Source organism: Triticum urartu, chromosome 6A (assembly GCF_056163025.1).
Source record: "Triticum urartu cultivar PI428250 chromosome 6A, HENAU_Tu73, whole genome shotgun sequence".
NCBI classification, from domain to species: Eukaryota; Viridiplantae; Streptophyta; class Magnoliopsida; order Poales; family Poaceae; genus Triticum; species Triticum urartu.
This window is the reverse complement of record NC_141878.1, coordinates 399233985-399242585: the sequence shown is the minus strand read 5'-3', so window position 1 is coordinate 399242585 and position 8601 is coordinate 399233985.

Below are 8601 nucleotides of genomic sequence, written 5' to 3'. Positions count from 1 at the left end.
TAATCCGAAGAAGCACCAAACCCTAGAGAGGCTCTTCGAAACAACCCATGAATACGTCTGGAAGTTGCTCGTCAAGGGCAACGAGGCACCGCCGGCCACAACCTCGGAACGTAGGTACAGCGTTAACCGCTCCGCCAGCAAGGTAAATCTTTACTACATCCTTTACTTGCTTGTTTCAAGGATGATATCTAAGCTTTTATTATCATGGCTTCTTCTGGAGTGGATGGAGAAGGCGAAGCGGATCCAATGTCCGGCTCCGCTACTTGAAGAACCGGTCATCCCGCGTTTAGCGAAGATGCTGGTGCCGGCGCCCTATAAGGCGCCGGAGAAGAAGGCCACAGGGAAGGCCAAGGGGGTCCATGTGGCCCCCGCCGCAAGGGCGCTTTGGACGTGACGTCCGAAGACAAGACCCGCTCCTCCGTCGCCGAAGACGACGACGATGAGGAGGAGGAGGAGAACAACCCTCCCCTGATGAGGGGAGGAAGAAGAGGGCAGCTTCCACAAATATGGAGGCGGAGATGACCAAGAAAGGGAAGAGCTCCCTTGCGGATAACTCCGTGTGGGACATAGACAGCAGTCCGGAGAGACGCCCCCGCACTAAGCTTCGGGCCGCATCGTAAGTGCTAAAAGTCATATCCGCCCATAAACCAAGTATTTCCTCTTCATTGTATTGATATAATTAGTTATGTTATTACAGTCCAGCCCACGACAGCTCCCAGCGATCCTCATCACGAGGTTCGCTGGACTCGAAGGAGATGGTTAGCGATTCACCGCCGGCCGCTCAGTCCCCCAAGGCCAAGGACGATGCGGAGGTGCTGTCCCGAAGGACTGTTCCAGGCGGGGGAGAGGCTCAGGAGGCGCCAGGAGGTGAAACCCCCGTCGTCGGAAACCAGGGGGAATCAATCCCCATGGAGACTGGTGGCGAGGGCCGTATTCAGTTCGGCCCTTAGCCGGACTCAATTCCGGAGACCGATGCATCTCCGGAATCCAGCACACAACATTCTTCGAAAGAAGGGGGATGCCGATTCCGCCGGTGACACCTATCCAACCAGGGGCAGCGGACAATCTGCTGGAAGCGCTGCGTTGCGCTTCCATTGTGGATGAGCACTGTGTCCTTATGGGCATGGTAATTGAAAGGGTTCAGTCCTCCAAGAGCGGACTAACCGAATCCTGCAGCAGCCTACTGACAGGTTTTGAGGTAAGCGATGCAAATAAGAAAAAGCCGGACAGAGGATAAATCTCCTATTGCAGGAAACTAACTAAATTTTTCTGAAATGTAAACACAGGTGTCACTGTTGGCTGTAGCCTCGCATACTGCCAAAGTCTTCGGACTGAAGCAAAAACTGGCGGAGGCCGAGGAGGAGCTGGGCTAGGTGAAGAGGCAGCTCCAGGAAAAACAAGGTAAGTAATAACCTGTTATGTATTCGAAAAAAGGTAAAAGGATATGCAATGACCGAAATGCCATGATGTGTACAAAGGCGACGGCCAAGGTCGAGGCCCTGAAAAAGGCCCTGGCCGAAGCCGAAGGGAAGGCTGTCAAGGAGCAGGCCGCTCGGAAGAAGCTCAAGGACCGGGTCAACAAGGTCCAACAGGAGCTCGAGGATGCGGTGAAGAAGTGTGAGACCTTGGAGCGCGATGCGTCGGTTCAAGAGATCGAACTCGCCAAGGCTCGTCAGAGTGTGGAGACACCCCGAAATGAGGCCCAGGGCGCCCTCCAGGAGAACCAGGAGGCCAGAAAGATCGCGGCGGGTAAGGCATTCAATATGCAAAGCAAGAATGTGAAGATGAAATATCGTTTACTAACCCGGATTCAGAGTTCTCCAGGGGCTTTTATTGATCTGCCACGCGGTGTGGCTGATGCCGCAGAGTTCTTCCGAGATGAAGAAGGGAGCTCCATGGAGAAGCTGTTCTAGTCACAATATCTTGCACCAGAACATCCGGTGCCCTTCAGCGATCAGCTGAAACAGCTGGTCGAGCTGCATAGGGTGGCTGAACTGGCCATGAAGGATTTAACAATCCGGTTGTGTCCAGCCGAAGCTATACTTGACAGTTACTTCGGCCTCATGAAGTGACTGGTGGGTGCCTTTCCTCGGCTGGACGTCATCAAGCGGTCCGTCTGCATCGAGGGCGCATGTCTAGCCTTCTCCTATTTCAAGGTCTGGTGGGCAAAGTTGGACGCTGTCGAATTAGCGACCGAGGGGCCGCCAGAGGGCAAGGAGCACCGCACACCCGAGCGATACTTCGACGATGTCTTGGAGGGGTCCCGCATTGTTGCTGTGCGAAAGACACTATCTTTGAATGAATGTATTCGAGCTCCCTCTACCTTGTATGATAAAACAATGTGATTGTGCAATTTAATGCTTATTATGTTTTTAAATTTTTACTTCCTGTGCGGCCGTGTTGTATGAAATCTTAGTGTTAACCAGTCGTCGGCTTCTGCCCCCACGTAGGTAGTATGGGGGTGTTTGGGATGGAATCTAAACAATCTTGATCCAATTTGATGGTCCTTGATGGAGTTGTTTAGCGCAACGAACCAGGCAACCAGACTATGCGGCTATAATGCCCTCACTTAGCCATAGGAGCTCGACAATAAAAACATGGGCGCAACCCCTAGTATCCGAACTAGAGTGCTATAAGCGTCTGATTGGGAAGTACCAATCCTTCGCGTAATGCGGAAGAAATCTCCAACGATTGTAACCTCCGAACAGCTGATCGGCTCTCGCCGCATCATGACAGTCAGTTTTCGGCTTTCTCTATTGAGGTGCTCCTTTGGATAAACCAAGGCACAATCGCAGTAGTTCTCCCTTTACTACCTTAGCCGATATAGCGGAAGGTAAGGTAGAAAGCACAAGAGCTGGGCAACCCAACTATTGACCAAAGACATGATTCGGAGCCAATGCATATAATGCTAAATTCGGGGTGCCGAACTGTACTTATAAAAAGTGTTCGGACTTTTGTTGTCGTAATGTGGGGTGCTATGAAGCCCCTGGCAAACATGAAATGTACCAAAGTGTACGGGTTCTACCTAATAGGGTTATCCACAGGGGAGCTGAGAGAAGAAAGAGAAAGAAAACAGAAAAGGTGCAAAGGTAAAAACCTGGGTCCTAAGGCTCCAGCCGCAAACTGTTCTCATTTTAATTTAATTAGTACATCAAGGCGCATTGATACAGGTAGTGCGATAAGCAACATGCTATTTGACATGCTGAAACCAAGGGAGAGCTGCATGTGGGTCCTGAAAAATAGGTAGAGTTATCATTAACGGAATCACCTAAAAAGTCCCCCATATGTCTGTGTTTCTCGCCTGTGGGATTGAGACCTGAAAAGGAAACAAGTAAAAGTGAAAGTATGTGTGTATCCGATGTCGGTTGAGCTGTACTATGGACCACAAGCTAGCTATGCCCCCATCGATGCCCATGGGATTTTGAGTGCGTAGTTATGTACGCATGGCACGAATGCCACCACTTGATCGGGACTGAGACGGAGGCCGGATTGCTAGTCGAGCTCCTGACGAGCCGAGCGCTCCTGCTGCAGAGTAGTTCGGACCCTCTTAACGGTGTCCGTGGGCTCGGCAGCCGAATTAAGGTTCTGCTTGAGAAGGCCGCTCTGTACTTCTGCTGCTAAGGCAGCTGTGTGCTCTTCTGTATGGAGGAAGCATGCCATATTTCCATTGACCATTATGACGCTGCGTGGACCGGGCATCTTGAGCTTGAGATAAGCATAGTGTGGTACTGCGTTCAATTGATCAAACACAGTTCGTCTGAGTAGTGCGTGATAGTCGCTGCGAAAGGGGACGATATCGAAGATTAACTCCTAGCTTCAGAAGTTGTTCGGAGATCCGAAGACAACCTCTAGTGTGAATGAGCCCGTACAGTGGGCCTCTACACCTGGTATGACTCCTATGAAGGTAGTCCTGGTGGGATTGATCCGTGATGGGTTAATGCCCATTTTTCGCGCTGTATCCTGATAGAGCAGATTGAGGCTGCTACCTCCGTCCATAAGGACGCGAGTCAGGTGGAACCCATCGATTATTGGGTCTAGGACTAGTGCGGCTAAGCCACCATGACGGATACTGGTCGGATGATCCCAGTGATCAAAGGTGATCGGGCATGACAACCATGGATTAAATTTTGGGGCGACTGGCTCTATCGTGTAGACGTCCCTAAGCGCACGCTTATGCTCCCTCTTGGGCATGTGGGTAGCGTATATCATGTTCACCGTTTTGACCTGAGGGGGAAACTTCTTCTGTCCCCCTGTGTTCGGTTGCTGGGGATCTTCGTCATCGTCGTCGCTTTGCGATCCCTTTTCCCTGTTCTCGGCGTTTAACTTTCCGGCCTATTTGAAAATCCAGCAATCTCTATTTGTATGATTGGGTGGTTTGTCCGGGGTGCCATGAATCTGGCACGGACGATCAAGTATGCGGTCCAAACTGGATGGGCCTGAATTGTTCTTTTGGAACGGCTTCTTCCGCTGATCGGACTTAGAGCCACTGAATCCGGCATTGACCGCCGTATCCACGGTGTTGTCACTGTTGTTTCAACGCTTGTATCTGTTGCGTCGAGACTTGTCTTTGTTATTTTTAACTTCAGGGGTGCCAGTGTCGCTTGCATTGTTTTCTCTACGGGCCAGCCAACTGTCTTCGCCCGCACAAAAGTGGGTCATGAGTGCCGCCATGGATTTTGGCTTTTCTTGGCCGAGGTGGTGAGTGAGCCATTCGTCGTGGATGTTGTGTCTGAAGGCTTCTAGGGCTTCATCCAGACAATCGATGATTTGGTTCTTTTTAGTTAAGTACCTAATCCAGAATTTCCTGGCGGACTCTCCGGGCTGTTGAACTATATGGCGTAAGTTATCAGCGTCCGGAGGTCGAACATATGTACCTTGGAAGTTATCGAGGAAGGCCTCTTCCAAGTCCTCCCAGCTGCGAATAGAATTTTCAGGCAGACTGTTGAGCCAATGCCGAGTTGGCCCCTTGAATTTTAAAGGGAGGTATTTGATGGTGTGGCGGTCATCGCCGTGGGCCATATGAATGTGGAGAATGAAGTCTTCGATCCACACCGCGGATCCGTGGTTCCATCGTATGATTCTATATTCATGGGTTTGAACCCTTCTGGGAATTTATGATCCATGACCTCATCAGTGAAGCAATGAGGGTGTGTGGCACCTCTATATCGGGCCGTATCGCGATGTAGCTCTGACGGAGTCTGTCTGTGGTTTTCAGCCCGCGCATGACTAAGTTTGTCATGTCCGAATAGGTGGCCATCGTCGCGTGTTGAGGCACGTCCTCATAATCCGTAGATTGATATGGTATGTCCTGCTTTATTGTTCAGGTTTTGCTGGAGGTCATATGTATGGCCGTGGGCTAATTTACCTCTACCTGTGCGATGAGGTGGGGCGGGCTGGTGTTCGGCGTGAGTTGCCATTTTGTCCCAACCACATGGTGGTCGGTCGGCCGCATTGTACGATGGTGGTATGTATTCCGGCGCCTCCTCATCAAACTGAGGTAGCAATTTGCGCTTTGGGTAGCTTTTGGTTGGGCGCTTAAGGCCATATTCTTCGGCTGCTAGGACCTCGGTCCATTTATCATTGAGCTGATCTTGGTCAGCTTGAAGCTGTTGCTACTTCTTTTTCAGGCTCCTTGCAGTGGCTATTAGCTGGTGCTTGAAGCGCTTCTGCTCAAGAGGTTCCTCAGGCACGATGAAATCCTCGGTGCCGAGGCTCACCTCATCCTCAGAGAGCAGAAGATAATTATCGTCCTCCGAATCTTCGTGCATGGCCTATTTACCAGGGCTAACCTGCCCATCTTCCCGTTCATCTTATTCATTAGCTGCATCAACGGGGCTTCGTTGTCTTCGGCACCTTCTGGAGTGTTATCTTCTCTTGTGCCTGTGTTGCTATCTTTACTGCGGCATGACTTATAGCGGCGCCGCTGATGCCGACGCTTTGATTGTATTTCGGAAGGTTTATCCTTAGTTGGGTCTTCATTGTCATTGTCGCTATTCTCCTTTGGTGCATCCACCATGTATACATCACACGAGGAAGTGGCCATCCAGCGTCCGGTGAACGGCGGGTTCTAGGCCTCTTCTTCTCCGGCATCGTCGTCCATACCATCGATGTCCGCAGAGTCGTAATCAAGTGTGTCGGTCAAATCCTCGACCATGGCTATGAAGTGGGTGGCGGGTGGGAAGCAAAATTCTCCACCGTTAGCCCCTTGTTCGGACCGGATATAGTTCGGCTGTGAGTCTTCCATCAAGGACAATTTTTTAATGAGTTTAGCATGTCGCCCAAAGGCCAGTGCTGGAAGATGTTTGTGGTGTTGAATTCGAAGATCGATAAACGATCAGGTTCGGCGTCCGCGGGCTCACATGGTTCGGAACATACGGCCGGAGACGAGTCCGGAGTTCTGGTGGCACATGTATCGTGTGAGATTAAGTCGATGTGCGGCTCCAACGCTGGGGAATCTGTGGCCTCTGTGGCGGGGTTGAGCTTCCCGTCCTTGGATGGCATAGTCTGCTCCGGATCTAAGGACAGGGCGGTTACGGGAGCTGTCTCCTGGATGCAGTTCGATGACAGATTTAGGCCATGTCTCTCGGGGTGACCAGGAGTGGTAGCCATGGCCTTGAATCCGGCAAAGGTCAAGTCTCCATGGATGTCCGCAACGTAGTTCAAAATCCCAAATCTGACCTGATGGCCAGGGGCGTAGCTTTTGATCTGCTCCAGATGGCCAAACGAATTGGCCTGCAGCGCGAAGCCGCCGAACACAAAGATTTTTTCGGGGGGAAGTTTCTCCTTGGACAGCGTCATTATTGACGATTGAAGGGGCCATCAAACCTTTTGGCGACGGCACAGTGGAACTCAAAATGCATGCAGCAATGTCGGTGTCAAAACCGGCGGATCTCGGGTAGGGGGTCCCGAACTGTGCGTCTATGGTCGATGGTAACAGGAGATAGGGGACACAATGTTTTGCCGAGGTTTGGTCCCTCTCTATGGAGGTAACACCCTACATCTTGCTTGATTGATCTTGATGAATATGAGTATTACAAGAGTTGATCTACCACGAGATCGTAATGGCTAAACCCTAGAGGTCTAGCTTGTATGGTGATGTTGATGTGTATCCTCCGGACTAAGTCCTCCCATTTATATAGACACCGGGAGGATCTAGGGTTACACAAGGTTGGTTGCAAAGAAAGGAATCTACATATTTGGTCGCCAAGCTTGCCTTCCACGCCAAGGAGAGTCCTGTCCGGACACGGGTGCAGTCTTCGGTCTTCGTATATTCACAACCCATCAGCCCGGGCCATGGCTAACAGGTCGGACGCCCGAGGACCCCTTAGTCCAGGACTCCCTCAGCCACCTCCTCCTACGACGTATACATGGTGGACACATCCAAAGAAGTTAATGGCGATGACAAAGAAGACCCAGTGGAAGACAAACCTCCTGAGATACATCCAAAGCGCCAACGATAGCGGGGCCGCTCTAAATCACGCTGTGAAAAAGACAACAATACCGGCACAGGAAAAAACAATACTGTAGACGATGCTGGAGAGAATGAAGACCCCGTTCAGCCAACGTCCGAGTAGGATGAACGGGAAGATGGGCGAGTCAGCCCTGATGAACTGGTTGTGCACGAAGACTTGGAGGACAGTAATTATCCACTCTCCGAGGATGAGGCGAGCCTCGGCAACGAGGATTTTATCGTGCCTGAGGAACCTCTCAAGCAGGAGCGCTTTAAAGCACCGGCTAATAGCCACTATAAGGAGCCTGAAAAAGAACCAACAACAGCTTCAAGCTGATCAAGATATGCTCAATGATAGATGGACTAATGTCCTGGCAGCCAAGGAATACGGCCTCGAGCGACCACCCAAAAGTTACCCGAACCGCAAATTACTACCTCAATTCGATGACGAGGCGCTGGAGCCTGTGCCATCAGCACACAATGCAACTGACCGACCACCACGTGGCCGGGACAAAGCGGCAACTCAAGCCGAACACCAGCCCGTACTACCTCGCTATAAAGGCATGGATAAAAAAAGCTCGAGCATATACATATGACCTGCGGCAGGACCTGGAGAATAAAGCAGGTCCGCCCAGATCGATCTACGGATCACGGGGGTGTGCCCCGACATGCGACGATGACTATCTATTCGGACGTGACAAGCCTAATCAGGCACAGGCCAAATGCCTCCGACAGACTCCATCTGAGCCACGTCGCGATGTGGCCCGATATAGAGGTGCCGCACACCCTCTTTGCTTCACTGATGAAGTAATGAAGCACGAATTCCCAAAAGGATTTAAACCCATGAATATCGAATCATATGATGGAACAACAGATCCCGTGGTATGGATTGAAGATTTTCTTCTCCATATCCACATGGCCCGTGGTGATGATCTCCACGCCATAAAATACCTCCCATTAAAACTAAAGGGACCGGCGCGCACTAGCTAAACAGCCTTCCAGAGAACTCTGTTGGCAGCTAGGAAGACCTGGAAGACGCCTTTCACAATAACTTCCAAGGTACATATGTCCGGCCACCAGATGCCGATGACTTAAGTCACATCATCCAGCAGCCCGGAGAGTCAGCCAGGAAGCTCTGGACTAGATTCGTA